The sequence below is a fragment of the Pseudonaja textilis genome, chromosome 16 (genome assembly GCF_049901715.1).
Source record: "Pseudonaja textilis isolate UNSWEBS1 chromosome 16, rPseTex1.2, whole genome shotgun sequence".
NCBI classification, from domain to species: Eukaryota; Metazoa; Chordata; class Lepidosauria; order Squamata; family Elapidae; genus Pseudonaja; species Pseudonaja textilis.
Window position 1 is genome coordinate 3358595 of NC_142005.1, and position 25049 is coordinate 3383643.

Below are 25049 nucleotides of genomic sequence, written 5' to 3' on the forward strand. Positions count from 1 at the left end.
AATGACCGGTTCGGTGAACTGGCAAATCCCACCCCTGAATGCCCCCCCCCCCCGAAGTCTCCACGCAGCCCATTTTGGATGCAGGTAAGTGCAGGGCATGTGTGGACAGGCCTCCTGGAGGATGAGAAAGGGCGGAAACGGGGCCATTTCCGGCCCCTGGAGAGCCTCTGGAGCCCGGGGAGGGTGAAAATGCCCCCGTGCCATGGTGCAGGAGGCCAACTAGGCCATGCCCACCATGGCCACGCCCACCCAGCAACCCGGCAGAGAACCCCTTGCTAAAATTTTTGAATCCCACCCCTGGTTGTAACAACAACAAAGCTCTGCAGATCGCCCAGAGCAAAATGTTAGTTCGGCTTTAAACTGCACGCCTGTCCCGGTCTGAAATGCCAAGACAAAATACAGGCCCATCCTGGACTCACAACAAGTCCATTTAGTGACCCATTCAAAAGTTGCAACGGGACTGAAAAAAGAGACTCAGAGGACCATTTTTCACCTGGACGACCGTTGCAGCATTCCCCAGGGTCACACAATTTACATTCGGATGCTTTAACAACCAGTTCACATTTATGATGGTCGCAGCATCCAGGGCGTGTGTGTGTGTGTGTGTGCCACATGCTTTCCCCTTTTGCAACTTTCTGACAAAAACAACAGGGAGACCTGATTCACTTAGCGACCGTGTTGCTGGTTTTAAGAACCGCCATGATTCCCTTAACTCCTGGCAGCTGGAAAAGTCATAAAACGGGGCAAAGCTCACTTTAGCCAATATCTCGCTTGTCAACCTCAATTCTGGGCTCCGTTGGCGGTCATAAGTCGAGGACGGTCTTGGAGTGAAGCACAGAACTGCTTGGTTTCGATAGAGAACAATCGCCGAAGCCGAAGCGGTGTGTGGGAACAGCCGAGATTTCTTTCATTTTCCTGCCTCGACAGGTTTTTCGTTTTTTTGTTGGAAGGATTTAAGAGCCAGAAATTCTGGAACCGCTTCCGAGATTGCGGCACGGAGGGCAACGCAGAGCATGGGGCAACTGCTGCCCTCCTCCTTCTCTTGGGCGCTCTCCAAGCAGACCAGAATTTCCACTCCAGGTTCCCAGGAGGGAATCCAACCCCCACGGCGGGCAAGATTCAAGGGAGGGGCCCCTTCATTGCCAAGGCAAAAATCCCACCTGGGCCAAAGGCGACGTCACCGTGCCCACACGCCCTGCCCCGCCGAGGCGAAATCTTGCGTCGTTTCTATGATTTTGGTATCCTTTTCCGACTTTATCGATTTCGTATTATTTATTTTTGAATTCTTTTCTCGGAGTTTCCTTGGCCAGGTTTGTCATCGCCTCCTTCTTAGGGCTGAGAGAAAGTGGCTGGCCTATGCTAACCCAGCTGGGGCAGGGCCTAAGGGAGGACTAGAACTCTGGACCTCCCGGTTTCTGGGCTTAACCACGACACCCATTTGTCCTAGAAGGTGACCCAGGTCACAAGCCTTGTGGCTCCGATCTGCCCTTCCTGTCCCATAAAAAAAAAAAAAGAACCCATGGGCCTGCAGCACCTGAAGATTAACAGAGCTGGAAGGGACCTTGTAGGTCATCTAGTCCAACCCCCCTGCCCAAGCAGGAGTCCCTACACCATTTCTGATAGATGGCAGCCCAGTCTCTTCTTGAAATCCTCCATTGATGAAGCTCCCACAACTTCTGAAGGCAACTTCTGTTCCATGCGTTGATTGTTCTGTCAGAAAATTCCTCCTTATTTCCAGGTTGAATCTCTCCTTGGTCAGCTTCCATCCATTCTTCCTTCTCTGGCCTTCGGGTGCCTTGGAAAATAGCTTGACCCCTTCATCCTCCTCTCTGGGGCAGCCCCCAAATACTGGAAGGCTGCTCTCCTGTCCCCCCCCCCCCCGGTCCTTCTCTTCCCTAGACTAGCCAGGCCCAGTTGTACGTTTGAGCCTCCGGTCCCCTCATCATCCTGGTTGCTCTTCTCTGCACTTTAGAGTCTCAACATATTTTTTATAGTGTGGTGACCCAAACTGGATGCAGTACTCTAGGTGTGGTCTTGCACGTGTGCACTCACGCACCTACACACCCAGCTTTGCACACTGCTCACCGCACCGAAGGGGGAAAATCTCATTTCAGAAGAATCCGCTGCAAGCCCGGCTGGTTGGAGAATTCTGGGAGTTGAAGTCCACCAGTCTTAAAATTGCCAAGTTTGGAAACCTCTGTGCTAGATGAAGATCGTGCTCAGTGCGCGCGCACACACACACAACACACCTCTCACGTCTTTGCAAGCCTCCGGGCAGCGGTGGAGAGAGAACCTGACCAGACCTATCCCGCTGCCTTTGCTGCAAAAACCTGCCCTGGCTTGTTACTGGCTGTGAGGGTGGCAGCTTCTTTTCAACGGGAACAAGATTTCGTATCCATGCGTGTCTCTCTCCTTTCACACCCACTCAGGATGGGAAGCAAGGCTGATCAGGCCGATAAATAAAGAGGCTCGGCTGGTTTTTCCCCATCTCCATGCCAGGGCTACCCCCCCACCCACCCCCACCCCCAAATGCCCCACCTGATCTTCCTGTCCCACCTAAATCCTCACTGTCTGCTCCCCTCCCCCCCACGCATGCCGTCTCCCCCCCCCGCCCCCCAATCCAGTGGGTCTTCCGAGCTCCTTCCCTCCCGTCTCCTGTAGAGTCTGCCGGAGTCATCTTCTCCTGAGCCTCCATATTTGGGCAAAAATCTTTCCCAGAGAAATCTCAAGCCAGATCCGAAGGGTTTCTGGGTGAGGAAGAGCACTGAAGCACAACTTCCCAAGGTGTTAGGAAGGGGAGGGGAGGGGAGGGGAGGGGAGAGAAATCAAAAAGGAAGGAAGGGAAGGGAAAAAAGAAAACAAGGAAGGGAAGGGAAGGGAAGGGAAGAGGAAAAAGAAGAGCAAAGAGAAAAGAGAAGAGAAAAAAGAAGAGAAAACAAGGGAAGAGGAAAGGGAAAAGAAATAGAAGAGAAAAGAAAGGAAAAAGGAAGGGAAGAGAAGAGAAAAAAGAAAAGAAAAGAAAAGGAAAGGCAGCCAGGCAGGCTACATGATAACCAAGACAGCCGATTTCCCAGTAACTAATTAGATGGCCCCCATTTCTGCCTTTGATCTCCTGAAAACAGAGGAAGACTCATCTTCTCCAACAAACATATGGACAAAGAGCCTGTTTTAGGTCCAAAGCAAACAATTTGCACCCACACATTCCAAAGGGTTCTGTTTTACTGGAACGCTAACGCTTGCAACCCGACTTTTACAGGACCAGAGTGGGAGAAGCAAGCTTTTCTTTCTTTCTTTATTTTAACCCCAATTACATCGAAATCTCCAGCCACACCAAGGTCTGGGAGATTCTCATTCTAGCTAGAGATGTACACACACACACACACACACCTCCAGCTTCCTGCATTCCATTTCGGAGCCTCCTCTGACAAATGAGGATTTCGGAAACCTGTATAATTTTGCCTACAACTGGGCGGGGGCAGAAGGAACTGGTTTAGCTGGTTACGGGGCGGGGCATGAAAATTATGCACACTGAGGATGCTGCGGTGGTGATAGGGAAACTTATCTCCATCCGGAATGGTTCCAAGCAGGAGATTTTTAGTAGGCATTTCACCCAAAGGGTTCCAAACCTACAGTGGGAAACATGAGGACTAGGAACCTGCAATGAGAAAAAGAAGCACCCCCCAAAAAAAGAAAAAAGATTTCTTTCTTTTTTCTTTGCAGGTAGAGTCATATTGTTCTTAGTTGCATATTTATATACAATAAACACACAAACAAGCAAACAAACCCTCTAAAATTAACCATGATTGCAGCATCCCGCGATCACAGGCCCATCATTGGTAATCTTCCCAGGGGGCTTTGGACCAGCTAAGTCCACGGGGAAGCTGGATTTGCTTAATGACTGAGAAAAAAAAGCATCGTAAAAGTGGGTGTGAGCCACTTAACAACGGCATCCTTAATGATGGAAGTTGTGGTCATAAATTGAGGACTACCTAAATTCAAGTGACCAGGTCTTGGATGGGATGGGAGACCAGTAAGAAATCTCAGGACTGAAGGCAAAACTGAACAATGAAAAAACTAGCAAAGACAAAAGAGTAGAGTAGAGTAGAATAGAGTAGGAGAATCGAGACTATAGAATTGAATAGAAAATTGAATAGAAAATTGAGTGGAATGGAATGGAACGGAATAGAATAGAATAAAATAGAATATAGAATATAGAATGGAATAGAATATAGAATAGAATGGGATAGAATATAGAATAGAATGGGATAGAATATAGAATAGGATAGAATAGGAATAGAATAGTTGGAAGGGACCTTGGAGGTCTTCTAGTCCAGCCCCCTGCTTAAGCAAGAAACTCTATACCATCCCAGACAAATCTCTATACCATCCAGTCTCTTCTTAAAAACCTCCAGTGATGGAGCACCCACAACTTCTGGTGGCAAGCAGTTCCACAGGTTAATTGTCCTCTTCTCCCCTTGATAAGTTTCCATCCATTATTCCTTATCCTGCTTTCTGCTATCCTGTTTTAGAGAATAGCTTGACCCCTTCCTCTTCTTTGGGGCAGCCCCTCAAATTCTGGAATACTCCTATCATGTCACCCCTAATTCTTCCTTTTTTAGACAAGCCGGACCCAAATCTTGCAGCCATTCTTCCTACGGTTTAGTCTCTGGGCCTTCCAAAGTCTCAACATACACACACACACACACACATATTTGGTAATACGGGGACCAAAATTGGTTGCCAGATTCCAGGTGTGGCCTTACCAAGGTTTTATAAACCGGCACGAATATTTCACGTGCCTTTCCATCACGGTGCCGAAGGAAACCGCAGTTTGTATCAATAAAATTAGAAGAACCAGCTCAGAATTACGGCACTGAACAACAACATCCCGGTGTTGAAGTTCGGACTGTTCCTCAGCTTACAATTGTTGGATTAATGACCTTTGTGAAGTGAGTTTTGCCTCATTTTACAACTTTGCCTCCCACTATTGTTAAGTGAATCCCTGCCCTTGTTAGGTTAGCAAGCTGGTTGTTAAGTGAACCTGGCTCCCCGCTTGACTCCGGGATGCTGCAACCGTCATAAGTACGAGCCACCTGCCACCAGTCTTAATTTTGAAGGGGAGGCTTCGAAGGTTGTAACTGAAGAATGATCATGTCAGGTTTTTTCCAATGCTGTTGCGACTTTGAACGGTCACTTGAACGAACTGTTGTAAGTCGAGGCCACCCTGCAGATATTTATTTGCCCTCGATGTAAAGGCCGGCTCTCTGTGGCTCTCACCCTTCCTCGCAGGTGACCGAGGCAGAGGAAAAGCTGTGCGATTTCAAAGATTAATATCAAGAAAAGTGATGTTCTTTTGTCATCGTTGGTATGCCCGTTTAAAAAAATGAGGAAAAAAGGCCAGATGTAGGCCACAGTTCCTTTCACACACCTTGTTGTGTCAATTTGTAAAGCTTGCCAAAATACCACAAGAGAATGGCTTCCTTTGTAAGGAACACACCGTTTGCAAAAATGCAACTTGGCCCAGCAAGTTCATTCCAGAGGTGGCTCCTGCCAGTTTGCACCGGTTCTGGTGGAGCAGGAGTTAAGATTAGGCGCCGTTCGGCAAACCGGCAAATCCCACTACTGCTGTCCCCACCCTGGCCCGTTTTTCAGCCGGAATTTTGGCCCATTTTAAGTCTGTTTTGGGGCGGTTTTCAGTCCATTTGGGGGCCGTTTTCAATCCATTTTTCAGGTTGCTTTCAGCTGTTTTTCAGATAAAAAATGGTTTGAAAAAAACAGTCTGAAAATGGCCCCAAAATGGCCCGGTTTGGGGGCTTTCAGGCCATTTTGGGACCGTTTTCGACCATTTTTTCAGGCCCCAAACAGCCTGAAAACAACCTGTTTGGAGGCCATTTTCCATGCCACTTTGGGGTTGTTTTCATGCCATTTTCTGAACCAAAAATGGCCTGAAAACAGCACAAAAACGGTCTGAAAAATGACCCACAAATGGCCTGGAAAAATCACAAAAACGGCACAAAAACGGCCTGAAAATGGCCAAGCAGACCGAAAAATGGGCAGGATTAGCCCCGACCAGCGGAATCCTTTGAGGCAAGTGGCTGTGAGGCGGGAGCTGGGTGGGATGAGCGACATCCCCCACCCAGTCACATGACCAACCGGACATGCCTACCCAGCCAAGAGCCCGACAACGTTAAGAGATCGTTTGCAGCCCACCCCGGTTCCTTCCCTCCGAGATTCTTCTTTTGCGGTGGCTGTTTTTTCCCCTGTCCTCGTGGTTGCCGTACATGACCTGCATGAAGCCACAGCAATGCAAACATATCCTTTTCGGTGGGATTTAGAAAAGGGTGTGGAGTAAGATTCCTTGTTGTCTGGGGAGCCTGGGTGGCATTCGATCAGAGCTAGGAAAATCTGACTATCACTAGTTCTCAACTTACAACCGTTTGTTTAGTGGCTGGAGTTGCAACGGCGCTGGGAAAAAAGGGAACTTAGCACCGTATTTCACACTTAAGGCCCGTTGCAGTATTTCATGGGATCAAAATTCAGACGCTTGGCAAGTGACTCATAGTTACAACACAACAACAACAACAAAATGCAAGTGTAACTTTTGCAAATCCCCAAACGGTATATGAACCACCTTCTGAATGTCCTGTAAACAGCCACCATCATCACTACTACTATTACTACTGCTGCTACTACTACTATTATCCTGATTTTTAAAAAAACAAAAAAACTGGCAGCTTTTCTGCAAAGCAACGCCGACAAAAATCTTGGCCTAGGATCCTGGAAAAAATCACAAATTTTTGCAGCGTTTTCGGAATCCACTCTGGGCCTCTCTCACGTGGGGCAACCTCGTGCCTCGGGAAGCCCCCCGTCCCACTTTGGATAGAAGGGCGGATGGACACAACGCCGGTGGTCATATTTTTATTTTAGAGCATTATATATATAATCTGTGGCGCAATGGTTAGAGTGCAGTAGTGCAAGCTAGTTCTGCTGCAGCCAGCTGCCTACAATTTGGCAGATCAAATCCCACCAGGCTCCAGGTTGACTCAGCCTTCCCTCCTTCTGAGGTGGGTAAAATGACGACCCAGATTGTTGGGGGCAAGAGGCTGACTCTGTAAACGCCTTAGAGAGTGCTGTGAAGCACTGTGAAGCGGTATATAAGTCTAAGGGCTATTGCTACATAGCTGGATGAGGAACTCTGGGAGTTGGGAGTCCACAAGCCTTAAAGTTGGCAAAGTTGGAGTGTCCTGTTTTGCTGAAACTCAGTTTAGGACATGTGATCATCTAACCACTGAACCCAACTACCTTTTGGTTTTGGTTCTTTACAGAGGGGAAATGGGGAAAGCCTCGCGTGAGAAGGAAGCCCGGGCCATTGTGCGTAAGGTGGGTCAGGAGAGGGAAATGATCGTGTTGTTTTCGAAAAGGATGCCAGCGTACGGGGACGCCTCGTGTGACCTCAAACGAATGTAACCTCCCCCCTCCCTGCCTTCTTTTTCGGAGCAGAAAAGGAGCAACAGCTGAGAGACAAATTGGACCAGCTTATTTTGAAGAGCAGGTTGGGATGAGGACACAAGCAGAAACTAACTTAGGTTTTAAAAAAAGAGAGGAAAAAACAACAACACGCCAACAAACCTCTGAAGATTTTGCAAACTGGGAAGTGGTGTTGGGGGATTGCAAAGAGGACCACCATGGAAGGAAAATAAAGATTAAAAATAAACATTCCAGCCAAAGGTGCAAGAAACAAAACAGGCCAAAACCTACATGCAAATAAATAAATAAATAAAAAGAACGCACAGGGAAGGAGAAGAAATAAATATGACCACAACTGAGTCCAAATTTTTCACTGCTAAGTAAGGCAGTTGCTAAGTGGGTTTTGTCCCATTTTATGGCTTTTCATGCCACTGTAACCTGGTCGTTAAGTGAATCTGGCTTCCCCATTGACGTTCCTTGTCAGATGTTCGCAAAAAGGGATCGCGTCACTCTGGGACGCTGCAACAGTCATAAGCATGATTCAGTTGTCAAGCATCTGAATTTTGATCCACATGTGACCACATGGATGCAGCAATGGTTGTGTGAAAACATGGCTATAAGCCAACTTTTTCAGTGCTCTTGTAACTTGGAACGGTCACTAAACGAATAGTTGTAAGTTGAAGACTACCTGTATAGAGGGGGTTGGAAATAGGCTCTAAAAAACATGCAAGAAACAACACAAAGAGAGAAAAAATTAAGCACAAGAACAATGAAATAGAATGGAATATAAAACTCTCGCTCTCTCTTTCTGTAGATAGATAGATAGATAGATAGATAGATAGATAGATATAGAGAGATACAGAGATAGATAGATTAGATAGATAAACTGACAGTTATATAAACCATTATATAAAAATGACAGAATATAAAACTGACAGATAGAACAATTAACCAGTGGAACAACTTGCCTCCAGGAAGTTTTTAAAAAGATGTTGGATAATCGTTTGTCTGAAGTGGTGTAGGGTTTCCTGCCTAGGCAGGGGGTTGGACTAGTAGACCTCCAAAGTCCCTTCCAACTCTATTCTATTCTAAAATATATAATATATAATATGGAGTGATGGGGAAGGGGAATGGAATGGAATATAGAATAGAATAGAATAGAATAGAATAGAATAGAATATAGAACAGAACAGAATATATGATAGAATAGAAAATAGAAAATAGAATAGAATGGAATAGAATAGAAAGAATAGATGATAGAATATAATATATGATAGAATAGAGAATAGAATAGAGAGTAGAAGAAAATAGAATAGAATAATGGAATAGAATAGAATAGAATAGAATAGAATAGAGAAGAAAATAGAATAGAAGAGAGAAGAGAATAGATATGAGAAGAGAGAATAGAATAGAGAATAGAATAGAATAGAATAGGATAGGATAAGATATTGGAAGGAATAGAATAGAATAGATTTGTTAATTGATTAGTCTTGCAATCTTATCAACAAGACAAAAAGAAAAATAAACTACGTAATCTGGTTCCAGGATAAAATAAATGGAAATATAATAATAGTTACCTGATAATACAAGCAGGCAGCAATCAGATAAGTGAGTATTCCTTGCAGAATACACTAAGTAGTCCTTATTCCTTATCTCAGCTGGCTTCATTAAAAACTCAGCACTTCTGTTTACAATAAATACATTACAATAATGAGGAGCCCCACAAAAATGAGGGGAGCAAGACAGGATTTTAGCCAGCCGCACAGAGATGCTTGGTTTGTCAGGCGGCTGGCTCCTAAATTTCACAAATAAAAATCCATCCATCCGTCGGTGCAAAGGGCCCCTTTTTGAGGGGTGGGCTCTCCTGATCCTGTTCTTGTGTCCTTTGCAAAGGCTCGAGCGTGGCAGGCCGACAGGGTTGGAGCTGAGATTTGGGAGGCAAAAATCCATCTCAACAGCCCCATGTGTGGAAAAAATGGCTGTCCCAGGCTTTCTCCCACGTGCCAGCTTTCCGCCTGCAGTGGCTGAAATGGAGGGCGATGCAAAGCCAGGGCTGAAGCCTACGCATTGGAAGGCCTCACTGAAGCTGAAAATCGTCCAGCTTCTGTCCTCTCCCTTGGGGTCAAAACTTTGGCGTCCCAGCCTTCTGGCGCCAACTCTGAATTTCATCGTTTTTGGAACAAAAGGACGACACTTCAATCTTTCTCTCTCTCTTGGGCAGAGCAGGACCGAATGAAAAGAACAGGGGGCATGGGAACAGTCCAGAGGCGCCTGCCCCCCCGTTTCATGGGCAGCCATTCCGACCGATTGGAAAGCCCGCAAAAACCTGGCAACGTCCCTTCCATCCGTGCCAGCCAGCCCAGAGATGCAAAATGCAACATCAAAACATTCAGCTCCCACTTTTTGTGGCATCAGCAGAAAGTGGGAATGGAGTTGGGGGCCCTGGGCCCAGAGAGAATGTCAGGCAGCTCCAGGCCCAGCGGTGGGAAATGGGTTGCAAAAAGTGTGTGTGTGTGGGAGGGAAACCAGACTCTGCCCCAGTCCCCCCCCCCCAAAAAAAGAGGATTATTATTTATTTAGCGTACGGCGGTTGGAAGAGGGCAATTTCCCAGACAGCAACTGTAGAAGGAAGTGTGCCATTCATGGATACGGTCGGGAAATGGAGACGACCAGAACAATCTTGTAGGGTGCGAAAGACCTTCCTTTTGCCAATCTGGACTCCAGAATCCATAATCCCCAGCCAACTGCACTGCTGGCCCAAGAGCTGAGGACAACAGATTGGGGTGGGGGGGCTGGGGGGAGAAGTTTTGATCCCATTCTCTGCTTTAATTGTTGCCGTAAATATTTGGGGCGTTGCTGCCCCATTTCAAGAATGCCCCAGACGCATCAGTGACATACCCATTCTGTAAAAGTCACACACACACACACAGACACCCCTTTCCTCTTCTCGGAAGAGGTCTTGGCAAGCCGCAACAGCCCACCCTGCAGGGTAGGTCCAGTCTATTGCAAACTTATCTTAAAGTTTTGAAGAGCAGGCAAAACCTTCCCCCGTCATCTGCACCTCTTACTGCCTGGTTTGGTTCTGTAGCCCAACAAGACAGACACAGACTTCAGAGAGTAATTAGGACTGCAGAAAAAGACAATGGCTACCCACTGGCCTTCCACGGAGGAGGACCTGTATATCCTGCACGAGTCCAAAAGATGGCTGGGAAAATACCTACAGACCCCTCACATCCCCGACATAAACTGTTTCAATTCCTTCCCTCAAAACGACGCTATAGACGCTGCACACCAGATCAACTAGACACAAGGTGAGTTTTTTCTCTGCTAAACAACTAATTCCCTCTACACTGCCCAACTATTTACAAAGTCTGCACTACTATTACTATTAATCTTCTCATCACTCCTTATCACCCATTTCCTTCCCACTTGTGACTGCATGACTCTAATTTTGTCGCTTGTATCCTAACAGTTTTTATTGACCGTTTTGCTTACTGTACCCTATGACTATCATTTAGTGTTGCACCTGATGATTCTTGACTCTGGATGGATGTATCTCTTCTTTCATGTGCACTGAGAGCATTTGCACCAAGACAAATTCCTCGTGTGTCCAGGCACACTTGGCCAATCTAGAAATCTATTCTGTTCTATTTATCCACCTCCTGCCCCATCCTGAACAAGAGGCAAACCACAGGTTGGGAAAGGAGGAAAAACCTATTTTGACGTTCCAAAAAAACAAGACAAAACTTGGACTAGGTTTGCACGAGATGCTAATCTAGGTTGAAGTAGGTACAGGTGGCCATCGTCTTAAAGCAGTTCATTCAGTCACTTTGAAAATGGCGCTGAAAAACAGGGACCTATGACCACTTTTTACACTTACAACCGTGGCTCGTATTTATGACGGTTGCATCCCCTTTTGTGACCTTCGGACGAGCAAAACCAACGGGAGAGCCAGATTCACTGCCAATGACCGTCGCAACTAATTTAAACCAGCGAGCCACTTCACCAACACGGCAAGGAAGATCGTGACAGGTGGGGGCAAGGCTCGGGTCATCAATGCCTCACTTAGCGATGGGACTTTTGGGCTTGGTTCGAAATCGTCCCAAATTCCAGGGATTACGTGGGAATCCGGCTGTTCGGACGAAAACGGGATGGGTTGAATTTGGACAGTTGCCTGCTACATCCAGCTCACATTGTGCGAATTTAGTTTCAAAGGCGTCCATTGCAATGGGTGTGACTTCAGTGAGATTTCAGGAGCTGCCCCTCCTCTCATCCTGGGCTTGCAAGGGGTCTGTCTGCAGCTGGACAACCCCCCCCTCTCTCCCCCAACATAAAACCCACGGATTCCTCAAATGCTCTGGGACTCCCTGGGGGAACCAAAGCAAGGATCTGGGGGCAAAAGGTCACCTGAAATCTTTCCTGACTCCTCACCCAGCACATCTGCACACTGGCCCCTGTTAACAGATAAACAGATCCACAGAGTTGGAAGGGACCTTGTAGGTCATCTAGTCCAACTGCCCTGCCCAAGCAGGAGACCCTACACACCATCTCTGACCAATGGCAGTCCAGTCTCTTCTTGAAAGACTCAAGTGATGAAGCTCCCACAACTTCCAAAGGCAACTTCTCTTCCATCCGTTGATTGTTCTCCCTGTCAGAAAGTTTCTCCTTATTTCCAGGTTGAATCTCTCCTTGTTCCGTTTCCATCCATTCTTCCTTGTCTGGCCTTCAGGTGCCTTGGAGAATAGCCTGACCCCCTTCCTCCTCCTCTCTGGGGCAGCCCCCCAAATACTGGAAGGCTGCTCTCCTGTCTCCCCTGGTCCTTCTCTTCCCTAGACCAACCAGGCCCAGTTCCTGCAACCGTTCGTCGGATGTTTGAGCCTCCAGTCCCCTCATCAACCTGGTTGCTTTTCTTTGGTTGCTCTTCTCTGTTTCCCACCCCTTTTGATTCCCAAATCTCTAGCACTCTCTCTAACTAGAGGTCAAAAATAAATCAGGAGAGCACAACAAGTAGCAGGAAGTTCCACGGCCTAACTTTGCACCAGAGGTACTGTTAGTACTTTGATGCTGACCACAACCAACCATGAGCCTCAGCCTCACCAGGCTATGCCAGCCCTGCAGATTAAAAGATCCCTATTGCACTTCAGCCACAGCTATTTGAAATGGTATATATAGGGTCTCCTGCTTGAGCAGAGGGTTGGACTAGATGATCTCCAAGGTCCCTTCCAGCTCTATTCCCTATTAAATGAATTTGACTTCATACTTCTAGCCCATAATTACTCTTTACTCTCTTCTTCCCCCCCAAACTGGCAGGAATGTTGCCATAAAGCAGGAGGGAGGGACATATTTCTGGCTGGGGAAGGTTGTGAGAACACAGCCCTTGTTTTAGCATGCGGCACAAACGCTGCCCCCAAGCCAGACTGCAATTCCTGCCTTCTGGAAAAATCTCTCCCCCCCCCATCTGTGTCCCCCCCCCACATACACACACCCTCTTTGTGGTTATCAAAGACCTGGTGGTTCTCCCTGGTCTTATGTGATTGCAAAATCCCTTTTTATTCTTTCCGATTTGACTTCGGTTTGTGCAATTTAGAAGAGAATACAGCTGGAAGGGGACCTTGGAGGTCTTCTAGCCTAACCCCTTTCTTAAGCAGGAGGTACAGACCATTTCAGATGAGTGCCTGTCCAGTCTCTTCTGAAAAACCTCCAGTGATGGAGGCCCCACGATTTCTAGTGGCAAAGCTGTTCCACTGGTTAACTGTCCTTCTCCTATTAGGAAGTTTCTCCTTAATTCCAGGTTGCTTCTCTCTTGGATTAGTTTCCAATCAATCAATTGGAATAGAGCTGGAAGGGACCTCAGAGGTCTTCTAGTCCACCCCCCTTCTGCTTAGGCAGGAAACCCTATTTACCATTTAAGGCAGCCATTGTGTTTCTTGTCCTGCCTTTTGCTGCTTTGGAAAATAATTTGGCCTCCTCCTCCTCCTCCTCCTGGCACCCCTCAAACACTGGAATGCTGCTATCGTGTGTCCCCCCTAATTCTTTTCTTCTTTTTTAGCTTTTACACTGCAAACTCCCCCCCCTCCTGCCCTCCAAATCTCATCAATAAAAATAGATAAATGAAAATAAACCCAGCCAGGGTGTCCTGTTAACTCTGGGAGGGGTCCAACAGTTTATGCAATCCCTTTCCTTCCTTCCTTCCTTCCCTCCCTCCCTCTTTCTTTCCTTTCTTTTCCTTCCTTTTGCTGCCTCGTGTGAATCCGCGCTGCCCGCCTTCGGAATTCCCTCGGCTTCAGCTCCCCCCGCCCTCCTCCTCCCCCCCAGATCGGAGCCCCCCGCCTTCTTTTTTCGGACGGGCTCGGCCCTTCCCCTCGGAGCGCGGCTGGCCTTCGTCAGTCTTTCCACCCGGCGCATTCCAGAGGGCTGGCGGGGGCCCAAGGGCAGGGAAGGGGGGGCGGGCGGGCGAGGTGGGGAAGGGGAGGGAGCGCTTCCCCGCCCAGAGGGGACCCAGACCCAGCCAGGATCCAGCGCCTGCCCCGCCCGCCATCCACGTTCACGCCAGTTTGCAATAAAGAAGCCAAGGAAGAAGAAGAAGGAGAAAAAGAAGGGTGCGAGAAACAACCCCCCCCCCCCAAAAAAAACAAAAAAAACCCAGCACACAAACTTTGCAGAACAAAAGCGAAGTGGAGTGGCTCCGGCACTCGCCCCGGGTGCTGCTGGCTGGATCCGAATGGGAGGGTGGGGTGGGTGGGGAAGGGAAGGGGGCAGCGGGCGGGGTGGGGCCGCTGGGCTTCCCACGGGACCGACCGACCGACCGAAACCTCTCTCTCTCTCTCTCTCTCTCTCCCCAAAAAGTGCTTTTTTCCCTACGAGGCAACTGGACTTCCTTGCGTTTGTTTTTTCTCCTTTGAAGACGTTTCGCTTCTCACCAAGGAGCTTCTTCAGCTCTGACTGGATGGTGGGGAATGGGGGATAGTGGGAAGTGGGGATATCTCTCTCTCTCTCTCTCTCTCTTACTTTTTTCTTTCTCTCTCTTTTCTCTTTCTGTCTCTTTCTTTTCTTTCCCTCTCTTTCTCTCTTTTTCTTTCTTTCCCTCTTTTTCTCTTTCTTTTTCTTTCTTTTCTCTTTCCCTCTCTTTCTCGCTCTTTTTCTTTCTTTTCTCTTTCCCTCTTTCTTTCTTTCTCTCGCTTTTTCTTTTTCTCTTTCTCTTCCTTCCTTTCTCTCTCTCTCTCTCCTCTCTCTCTCTCGACGAGGCTCTTCCAAAGCGAAGTCGGAGCGGAGTCACTCCGGCAAAAGCAGAGCAGCGGGGGAGGGGGTGCGGGGGGGAGGCTTTGCCAAGGAAAAGGAAGGGGGCTCCGAGCCCATTCAAGCCCCCCCCTCTCTGGGCTTTTCTGCACAGCTGCCAAACAGCGGCCGGCCCGTCCCGCCACTCCGGGGCGAAGGCTGCAAGCGGAGCCGCGCCCTGTCCCGAAGTGCACACGCGGAGAAGCCAGCGCCAGCCCCGAGAGAGAGAGAGAGACCGGGGGAGGAGGGAGGGGAGAGGGGGTCCCCGCTCAGGGGAAGCCCACCTGTGTCCCAGCCCCTCCCCCCCGTTGCCTCGGGAATGCCCAGAAAGCCTCCAGCCGAAGCGGAGTCACTCCGGATTGAGGCAACGCCTTGCTGGCCCGCCCAGCCACATCAGCTCCGGGCCTGCGTGTGCCTGCCGAGCGCCGAGGCTTTCGGGGAGCCCAAACGTCCTCCGACGGGTCCATGCCGAGGGTCTCCCCCCCGCCCACCCCCCAAAGGAAGCCCCCCCCCGCCCTGCACGGGGGGGGCTGGAGGGGCGGGGGCGGCCCACCCAGCCGCTTTCTCAAGGGCTCCGGGGCGGAGGGTCCCTTCCCCGCGCCAGATTCAACCCGGGGGAGGGCGCAGCATGGCCGGCCTCTAGGCAAAAGGGCCAGCCCGACGGGACCCCCTCGAGCCGGGCCAAGCCTCGCGCCCGAAGCCCCTTCCCCGGCGCCCCCCTCCCGCCGCGGGGCCAAACTCCCCCCCGCATTGCCCGCGGGGAACCGGGAGGGCGGCGCCCGGGGGCGGCCCGGAGGGCGGGAGGCTTTCCGGGAAGGGGCGACGGATGGCGGGGGCTCCCCTCGGGTCTCCCCCGACGCGCCCCCCGCCCTCACCTGTCGTCGGTCCGGGCTCTCAGCTGCCCAGCACGGCCATTCCAGGCGCCGTCCCGGCGTTACGCCCTCAGCCCCCGACGCGGTTCCTGGATTCCTGGTGGCGGCGACCGAGCCCTGGCCAGCGGGCCCCCGACGAAGCCCTGCCGCGGGAGCGAAGCGAGTGGGACGCTCCCCGCCCGGCTGCGGCTCTTGTACCTCGGCCCGGGATGGGTGTGACTCTACGCCCGGCCCTCGTCGGGGAAAGGGAAGGGAGGGGAGGGGAGGGGAAGAGGCGGCCGGGAGGAGAGGAGGGAGGGGAAGGAAGGAAGGAAGGAAGGAAGGAAAAGAGGGAGGGAGGGGAAGGAGGAAGGAAGGAGAGATAGGTTGGTTGGAAAGGAAGGAAAGAGGGGAGAAAGGGGAAGGAAGAAAGGAAAGGAACAAGGAAGGAAGGAAGGAACGGGAGGGGAGAGGGCAGAAGGAAGGAAAGAAGGAAGGAAGGAAGGAAGGAAAAGGGAGGGAGGGGAAGGAGGAAGGAAGGAGAGATAGGTTGGTTGGAAAGGAAGGAAAGAAGGAGAAAGGGGAAGGGAAGAAAGGAAAGGAACAAGGAAGGAAGGAAGGAACGGGAGGGGAGAGGGCAGAAGGAAGGAAAGAAGGAAGGAAGGAAGGAAGGAAAAGAGGGAGGGGAGGAGGGAGGAGGGGAGGAGGATGGGAAGGAGGAAGGAAGGAGAGATAGGTTGGTTTGGAAAGAAGGAAGAAAGGGGAAGGGGAGGAAGGGAGAAAGGAAAGGGAGGGAGGAAGGGAAGGGAGAAAGGAAAGGAACAAGGAAGGAAGGAACGGGAGGTGGGAGGGCAGAAGGAAGGAAAGAAGGAAGGAAGGAAAAGAGGGAGGGGAAGAGGGAAGGAGGATGGGAAGGAGGAAGGAGGGAGAGTTAGGTTGGTTTGGAAAGAAGGAAGGAAAGAAGGGAGAAAGGGGAAGGGGAGGAAGAGGGAAGGGAAAGGGAGGGAGGAAGGGAAGGGAGAAAGGAAAGGAACAAGGAAGGAAGGAACGGGAGGCGGGAGGGCAGAAGGAAGGAAGGAAGGAAGGAAAAGAGGGAGGGGAAGAGGGAAGGAGGATGGGAAGGAGGAAGGAGGGAGAGTTAGGTTGGTTTGGAAAGAAGGAAGGAAAGAAGGGAGAAAGGGGAAGGGGAGGAAGGGAGAAGGGAAAGGAACAAGGAAGGAAGAAAACCTGGCTGAGCCACTCAGAGTCCTCGCTTCTCTTCCTCTTCCTCGGCTCGCCCAGCCTCCACCCAGGGAGATCGGAAATCGAATGGCAAGGCGTTCCATACATTATCCAACAACTGTAAGGGGATAATTTGTCCAGTGATCCGGCTGCGGCTAGTAGATTTGCATGAGGTCTGGTGACTTCCCACACAAATGAAAAGTGCTCAGTGCCAAAGATCTTATCAAAGGGAGAAGCGCTGGGATTTTCAAGAACGCTTTTTAATAAAAAGAGGCCTCAGCCAGATCTACCCCACAGGGTTGTCGTGGAGGGGAAAATGGAAAGGCGAGAACTTCTGAACTTTGTTGATTTTTGGTGAGTTCACGGAAGCAACTTTGAGACGGTTATCAAAGCAAAAAAATCTGCTAGATCAATTTACTGTCAGGACCCCAACAAATCTACCCCCATTCAAATCATAAGCCTCTAGCCGCGTGTCTCTCAGATAAGAGAATATTGATTTATTAGGAGCGGCCATGTTGGTGTTAGTTGGATCATTTCCCCCCCTCTTTTTTTGAAAAAGTTTTTTTTTTTTATAACATACAAAATAACAAATAAAACCATCTTTCAGTTATACAGTGTGTCGGTTTGGGATATACATCGTGTGCACAATATCTATAATTCTTTCCCCTTACCTTTACATTCGTATTATATTCTAGCCAACATTCCACATCATATTGTCTCATTATTATACTATTATTAACATTTGAGTTTCATTTCCAGATCATCTTTAAAAGCAAAACTCAATTCTTAACTAAGTTATATGCATAGTATCACTTATTTAAAAATAATCAATTATAATATATCATTACTATTACAATATACTTCAATTTCTTACTCTTCTATCTAGCCATTAATAAATCCCAAATTCATTCACCCGTTGACCCTGGTCTTCCGCCCACCCCTGGATGTATATTCTCCAATGGGAAACATCCATAGCCCAGAGTCATCAATCATGCTCTCCAGTAATAATCTTGCGGGCCAACAGCTTCGGCTGCCAAGGTGATTATCTGAAGCATTTAAGGAATGCACTGCTTTCCCCACTCCCTTTCTGCTGGCAGCTAAAAAGACCAAAGGAGTATCTTTTTAGTTGACATTTACAATGGTTCGTTTAGTGACAGTTCAAAGCTTTTCATACTTACGACCATTACAGCATCCCGAAGGTCCCATGTTCAAAATTCAGCAGCCTAGTCACTGACTCACATTTATGATGGGTCGCAGCGTCCCGGAGTCACATTATCCCCTTTTGCGATGTTCTGACAAGCAAAGTCGATGAGGAGAGCCCAATTCACTTAACGACCGGGTGACTGACTTAACAATGGCAGGGATTCACTGGACAATGGTGGCAAGAAAAGGTTGTGAAATGGGCCAAATCTCACTTAACAACTGTCTTGCTTAGCAACGGACATGTTGGGCACGATTGGGATCAAGGAGTAACCTGTGCTCTCTTGTTTAGAAATTCTGAGTTTTCCTTGTGGTCTTCCATCCAAGATCTAAATCAGGGATTCTTCTAACTTGGCAGCTTTTAAGACTTGTGGACTTCCACTCCCAGAATTCCTCCTCCTCCAGTCATGTTAGCCCAGGAATTCTGGGAGTTGAAGTCCACAGGTCTAAAACTTGCCAAGGTTGAAGATCCTTGACCTAAATGGTCTGAATGAACCTGCTTTCCTGTTAGAACTTAATCAAATTGAGCTCAACCACCCAAGGGTGGGATTCAGCCGGTTCGGATCGGTTTGAGTGAACCGGATATTAAATTTACAACTGGTTCGCCAAACCGGTAGTCGAACCGACCGGCTGGCCCTGTCCACCCCACCCCGCCCCTCTCAGGAGTCTCCACACAGCCTGTTTTGGTCTGCACAGAGGCTCTGGGAGGGGGAAAACGGGCCTTTCGGAAGTACCGGAAGTCTAGGAATGGGCCTGTTACCGGCTTCCGGAGCCCTGGGGGAGGCCGTTTTCGGCCTCCCAGAGGCCTGAGGGAAGCCTCCGGACTCTGGGGAAGGCAGAAAAAAGCCCTCCCGGCAGCAGGCCACGCCCACTGTGGCCACGCCCACCCAGCAGCCGGGCAGCGAACCGGTTGCTGGTGTTTTTGAATCCCACCCCCTGCCACCACCCCAAGGCAGCGTGAGATCTGCAACACCCAAACTGTGACCTGGGCTAACCAGCCTGTGGAACTCATTGTCACTAGACGCGAACCACCCGTCCTCTGAAGTTGGAAAATAAAACAGAGCCATGTAGGCTAAAGATAAATAAATTAAATTAAATTAAAAAGGAGCAGAGGGAATTAAAAAAAGAAAAGTTATTACAGAGGCCAGCGGAAGGTTGTGCGGTCTGGAAGTTTGTGAGATGAGCTGTTGATAAGAAAAGGTGTTTCCCCCCAATGGGCCAGAGAGAAAGTTTAACAGTAGGAAATGGGACGGTGTGGGGGAGATGTCCAGACCGCAAGGCTTCCTGTGGGTTGTTGAAGAGTGACAGAGCTCCAACCACACCTCCCCGGAGACAAAAGCAGGCCCCTCTCTCCACGCCAAAGAGGGAGGCCCATTTGCCAGTTGTGAATACTCACCCCCTGCAACTGGTTGTTAGTTGCCCTTCCATATCCTCACCATATCCTGATTTACAATCCCCGTCATTTTCCTCTAGCAGAAAAGAGTTCCCCCCCCCCCTCTCGCTTTTCTCTCTTTTGATGCTTCTCCAAGCTTTCATGAAACGTAGAATCCTAGGGCTGGAAGGGACCTTGGAGGTCCTCTAGTACAACCCCCTGCTCAGGCAAGAGACCTACACCGTTTTAGACAAATGGCTATCCAGCCTCTTCTTAAAAGCCTCCAGCGATGGAGCACACACAACTTCTGGGGGGAGGGGGGAGCCATCCCACTGGTCAGTGTTCTCCCTGTCAGTCAATTTCTCCTTAATTCTAGGCTGCTTCTCCCCTTTGATTTCTTGATATCTGCTCTGATGTCACCAAGGTGGACTCCAGAGATGTTGGACTTCAACTCCCATAATCCTTAGCCAGAGCATCCAACGGAGATGTGGGCAATAGGAACAGCCGGATTCAACAGGAAAGCACCAGCTGGGAGGCTGGCTGGCTTTAGACTCACAGCTTCACTCCTTTTCTTATATAAGACGCCATGCCCCACCCTCCACATCCTACCGATCCGAAAAAGCTCACTTTGAGGGAAAATACAGGTAGTCCTCAAGTTACGACCACAATTGAGCCCCAAAATTTATGGGGGTAAGGAAAACATCGGTTAAGGGAGTGTTGCCCCATTTTAATGACTTTTCATGCCACAGCTGGTAAGTGGATTTGCTTAATGGCCATGGGGATTTGCCTAACAACCACCTCAAAAACAAAATACAATTAAAAAAAATAACAGACATATAACTGAGGCAGTCACATGATGGATCACTTCATGACTGGCATGATTTTTTACTATAATTCCAGGCTCTGTTATGGTCATAAGTCAAAGATTACGAATGGATGGATGGATTGTTGAAAGAAAGGACAGAAGGAAGGAAGGAAGGAAGGAAGGAAGGAAGGAAGGAAGGAAGGAAGGAAGGAAGGAAGGAAGGAAGGAAGGAAGGAGAGAGAGAGAGAGAGAGAGAGAGAGAGAACTGGAGAAAATCACAGAGTATAAAGACCTACAAATAGAAGTAGAACCAGTGGCAAAAGAAAGCAAAGATAGTAGCAGTAGCCACAGGCACCTCGGTGGCATTCCCAAAATATCTTGAACATCCCGTGAACACAATCAACGTTGACAAAATCCCCACCAATCAATTGCAAAAGGCAGCTTCACTCAGAAAATCTTACATACCTCAATGACACCTGTAACCCCATGAAACATCCACATCTGTCTATCCCAGGTCTTTGGGATGGACTCCAGAGGTGGACAAAAATGCCACATCCAATCTAAACATTTGGCTGCCTGTGCGATTCCACCATAATTTTTATTTTATTTATTTGATTTGTCAATTGCTTACAATATAATAGGAATAAGCATAAACATGAGCAAGAATACAGGAAATAGGTACGAATAAATGGGGGCAATAGGACAATTAGACAGATAATGCAGCAATAATAATAATAATAATAATATTCTGGACTCTTCCCGTTTTGCAAGAACAGCTCAGCCATAAGCAGAAAGCAGAGGTGGGATATTTAGGAACCAGAAAGGATTCTGCATCATGGGAGGATCAAGAAACATCTGCCCAACACATGAGAAATAATTTATTGGGGCCCAGAGATGCTGTAAATCAGTGTTTTTTTTCCAACTTGCCAACTTTAGAGGGGTCGACTTCAACTCCCAGAATTCTCCAGGGAATTCTGGGAGTTGAAGGCAACCTTTTTTGAAATTGCCAAGTTTCAAAAATAAACCAAAACCTCTGCAATAAATTACAGCCATTAGTTAAGTTGGTTTAGGATTCAGCAGGTTGTATGAACTAAAAAGCTGCAGAAAGGAGGAAGATCTGCGTTTGTTTCTTTTTTCGTCCTTTTCTTTCCTGCAGCGTCAGTGAAGTTGGCTTCACCCTGCCGACTCTCTAATTTCAGATGAAATCCGACTCCGGCATCAACCCTGGAGGTAGATTACAATCCAGATGTTGAAGGCGCGGGGGGGGGGGGCTTTGAACCGGCTCCGTCTCTTCTGACCCCTTCTCAAATTTGTGTGGAATTAGTCCGGGAGGAGAGAAAGGCAGCAGGAGGGAATGGCGAAAGACCAAAGGGTTTATTTGAGGAAAAAGCAGGAGGTAAAACGATGGAACTCATTGCCACTTGATGCGGAGATGAACACTGGATGAACCTGTTTGTTTGTTTTTTAAATAGGAATAAGGCAGACTTTTCCTGAACTCTCATTGTCCAGCTATGCCAGGGCCACAGGGGCCCTGATGCACAGCAGACATGGTTAATTGCAAACAGAGGATGGGTAGACTGGCCAAGCCAATTCACAAAGGAAACAGCGACTTATTCATTTGTATCCCGTGTTTATTATTTTTCTGTAAACAACTCAAGGCAGTGAACATATCGAAGGCTCCTTTCTCCTCCTATTTTGCCCAACAACAACCCTGTGAGGTGGGTTGGGCGGAGAGAGAGGGATTGGCCCAAAGTTACCCAGCCAGCTTTCATGCCTAAGGCGGGAGGGACTAGAGCTTACTGTCACCTAGTGATTGGCCCAAAGTCACCCACCTGATTTTCATATATAAGGCAGGACTGGAACTCGCCATCTCCTGGAGATTGGCCCAAAGTCAGCAAGATTTTGAACTCATAGTCTCTCATTTCTAATCTGGTGTCTTAACAATTTGACCAAACTGGCTCTATTTCTTTTCAGCCCTGTGGATGAAAGAACGCCAGTGATCAGGGACAGTCTCTGTAAGGTGCCAGGACAGAAGAGGAAAACAGGGCTGGCCCTTAGGGAAGACAGGAGGTGAAGTCCTGCTTTAGGATTACAGATTACAGATTAACGGAGTTGGAAGGGACCTTGTAGGTCATCTAGTCCAACCACCTGCCCAAGCAGGAGACCCTGCACCATTTCTGACAAATGGAAGTCCAGTCTCTTCTTGAAAGTCTCAAAGGATGAGATGTCCTGGGAAACGGCAAGCAGAGGCTGCCACTGTGCCTGAGTCGGGAGGCTCCACTGAGCTTCTCCTCTTTCTCTAGCCACTGGGCCTCGCTTCACCCTGGCCAGCGTTCTCCCCCGCCCTGATCTGCAACAGCTCTCTTCACATTTGCAAATCATTTCCCCATCCTTGGAAGGGGGGGGAGCGGGGGGTGGAGAGAGGCGCCAGAAAACGAAGACTAATTGCTACCTGCCTTGCAAGATATTTAATTAGAAGCATCGTCCTCCAAGTCTGCCAGAGAGGGAGAGGGAGGGGAGGAGAAAGGGGGGGGAGGGAAATCTTAGGGCATCACTCCCCCACCCCCCACAGACATACATGAAAGGGAGACAAACATAAATTAAAAAAAATAAAATAAAATTGGGAATTTGGTGAATCTGGTGCTGAAAATGAAACAGGCTGCATCCCTCCTCCTTGGCAGCTTCTCTCCTGCCGAACTTGCCCCCCCAATATCTCCGTACCCCTCAATCTTCTCCCCATCTCTTCCCACCACCGTATTTCTTTTTGCTGCATCCACACAATAACTTTAGTCTACTTTCTGGGTTGACTTTCCGCCAGTGGTGGGGTTCCAAATATTTTTTACTACCGTTTCGGTGGGCGTGGCTTGGTGGGCGTGGCAGGGGAAAGGCACCGCAAAATCCCCCTTCCCTCCCCACCCCACTGACCTGCTTTCCAGCTCCATTCTCCTGGGCAGGGCAACCAAAGGAGACCCAGCCGATCAGCTGGGACTCAATGGGAGGCGGAGAATAGAAGATGGGGGAAGGACCAGTCAGAGGTGGGATTGGCCGGTTCTCCCAACTACTCAACATTGCTGCTACCGGTTCTCCAGAACTGGTCAGAACTGGCTGAAGACCACCTCTACTTGCTGCTGAAAAAATGCACCCCAGGCTACCTAACCGGAGATGGCCCCCAACTCTTCGGCTCACTCGCCCCTTCGAGAGGTTTCAGATTCTTCTCCGAAAGATTTATTTTAAAAAAAAATCCCCTTCCAATGAAGCCTGATTCTCAGAGACCTTTGAGATCACTTGAAGCGGTTTGCCATTGCCTCTTTCCTGGGGCTGGGAGGGAAGGACTGGCCCGAGGTCACCCAGCTGCTTATGTGCCTGAGCGGGGACTAGAACTTACCACCTCCCAGTGTCCAGCCGGGTGTTTCGACTAGGACACCAAGCTGGCTCCTTTTTATGTTATTTAATTAACATTAAGTTACTATATATTTTACTAATTGCTTAATTGTTACTCTTAATTTTTATTGCATGGCACAATCCATATTATAAATGATAAATGCTGCTTTAATACTACCTTAACTACAACTGCTTCTTTAAATACTACTACTACTGCTACTGCTACTGCTACTCCAATAACAATAACAACAACAACAACAATAACAATAACAATAATAATAATGATGATGATAATTTAAAGCTGCGGTGACTGGGGGGTTTACCATTCATTCTTGGATCACCCTGCCTGACCACTTCCAGCACCCCAACTTCAGGATCAGGGACAGCTGTGAAACTCCTCAGAGACCCCAAAAGATTCATTGACACCCCCACCCCCCATCAACTTCCAGTTTTTGCTGCCCATCCATCGATCCCCCAGCGAAGGCATCAGGCTAAAAAATCACTGGAGCCGAGGCAAGTTCTAATCCCATCCCAGGCACCGATGGATGACCTTAGGCCAGCCAGTTTCTCTTGGCCCTAGGAAGTGATTAAAGCCTAAAGCAGTCCAAGTGAAGTCAGCCTTTTGAGGCTACTGTCCCCGAGACGCCACTCCAAGCCTGGAGGGTTTGTTTTGAATGGCAGTTCTTAGAAAACACCACTCGAATTGTGTATGTTTATACACAATTGCTCTGTTACGGTGTAATTTGGTTGAATTATTTTCGTGCCTTGTATGTTGTCTCCTCTTCCTCCTCCTCCCCTTCACCCCTTCCCCTCATCTTCTCCTTCCCCTCCTCCTCTTCTTCCTCCTCCTTTCCTTTCCCTCCTCCTCTTCTCCTCCCCCTTCCTCTCCTCCTTTTTCTCCTCCTCATCTTCTCCTTCTCTTTCCTCTCCTCCATTTTTCTTCCTCCTCTCCTCCTCCTCTTCCCTCCCCCCTCCTCATGTTGACTTCCAAACGGGCAACTTACAAAATGTCAAATATATCATTAAAAAAAAACCAAGTTAACAAAACATCCCTGCTCAAACAAGACAGCACTCATACTTTGGAACACAAAACACACAACAAAATCTTTGTAGGTCTGGAAGCAAAGCCACACCTCTGAGGACTTTTGAGATAACTTTTTAGGTTGCATACTACTGAGGGTTGTGTGATTGTGATGGAATCAAGACACCAAAGCGCACACACATGCACACACACACACACACACGCACCCAAGCCCCATCAGCACTACTCAGCCCAGGGGACAATTTGCAAAGTGAAGTGCGTGTCCTTTGGCCAAGAACGGGCACCTCTTTTGCCATTTCTCTTTGCTTCAGAAATCTTCTTGGGAAGACCTTTTGCCGCCTACCAATTCTTTACTGTCAGACTGGAATAACTTCGTTTGGCTGGTTATCTCTGGTGGCAAAAAAACGTCAGAGTTATTAAAACATCTGAAGAACG

The 25049-nt window shown here is 48.6% G+C and overlaps 1 protein-coding gene across 1 annotated transcript in view; it reads right to left on the minus strand.

The window, feature by feature from the left end:
* LOC113447439 (neuroblast differentiation-associated protein AHNAK-like) overlaps positions 1-15787 on the minus strand; it is a 75096-nt gene extending 59309 nt beyond the window's left edge. Inside the window, 1 exon segment of the mRNA XM_087913821.1 lies at positions 15618-15787. The gene's annotated coding sequence lies outside the window, so the exon portion shown is untranslated.
* Positions 15788-25049: the final 9262 nt, after the last annotated feature.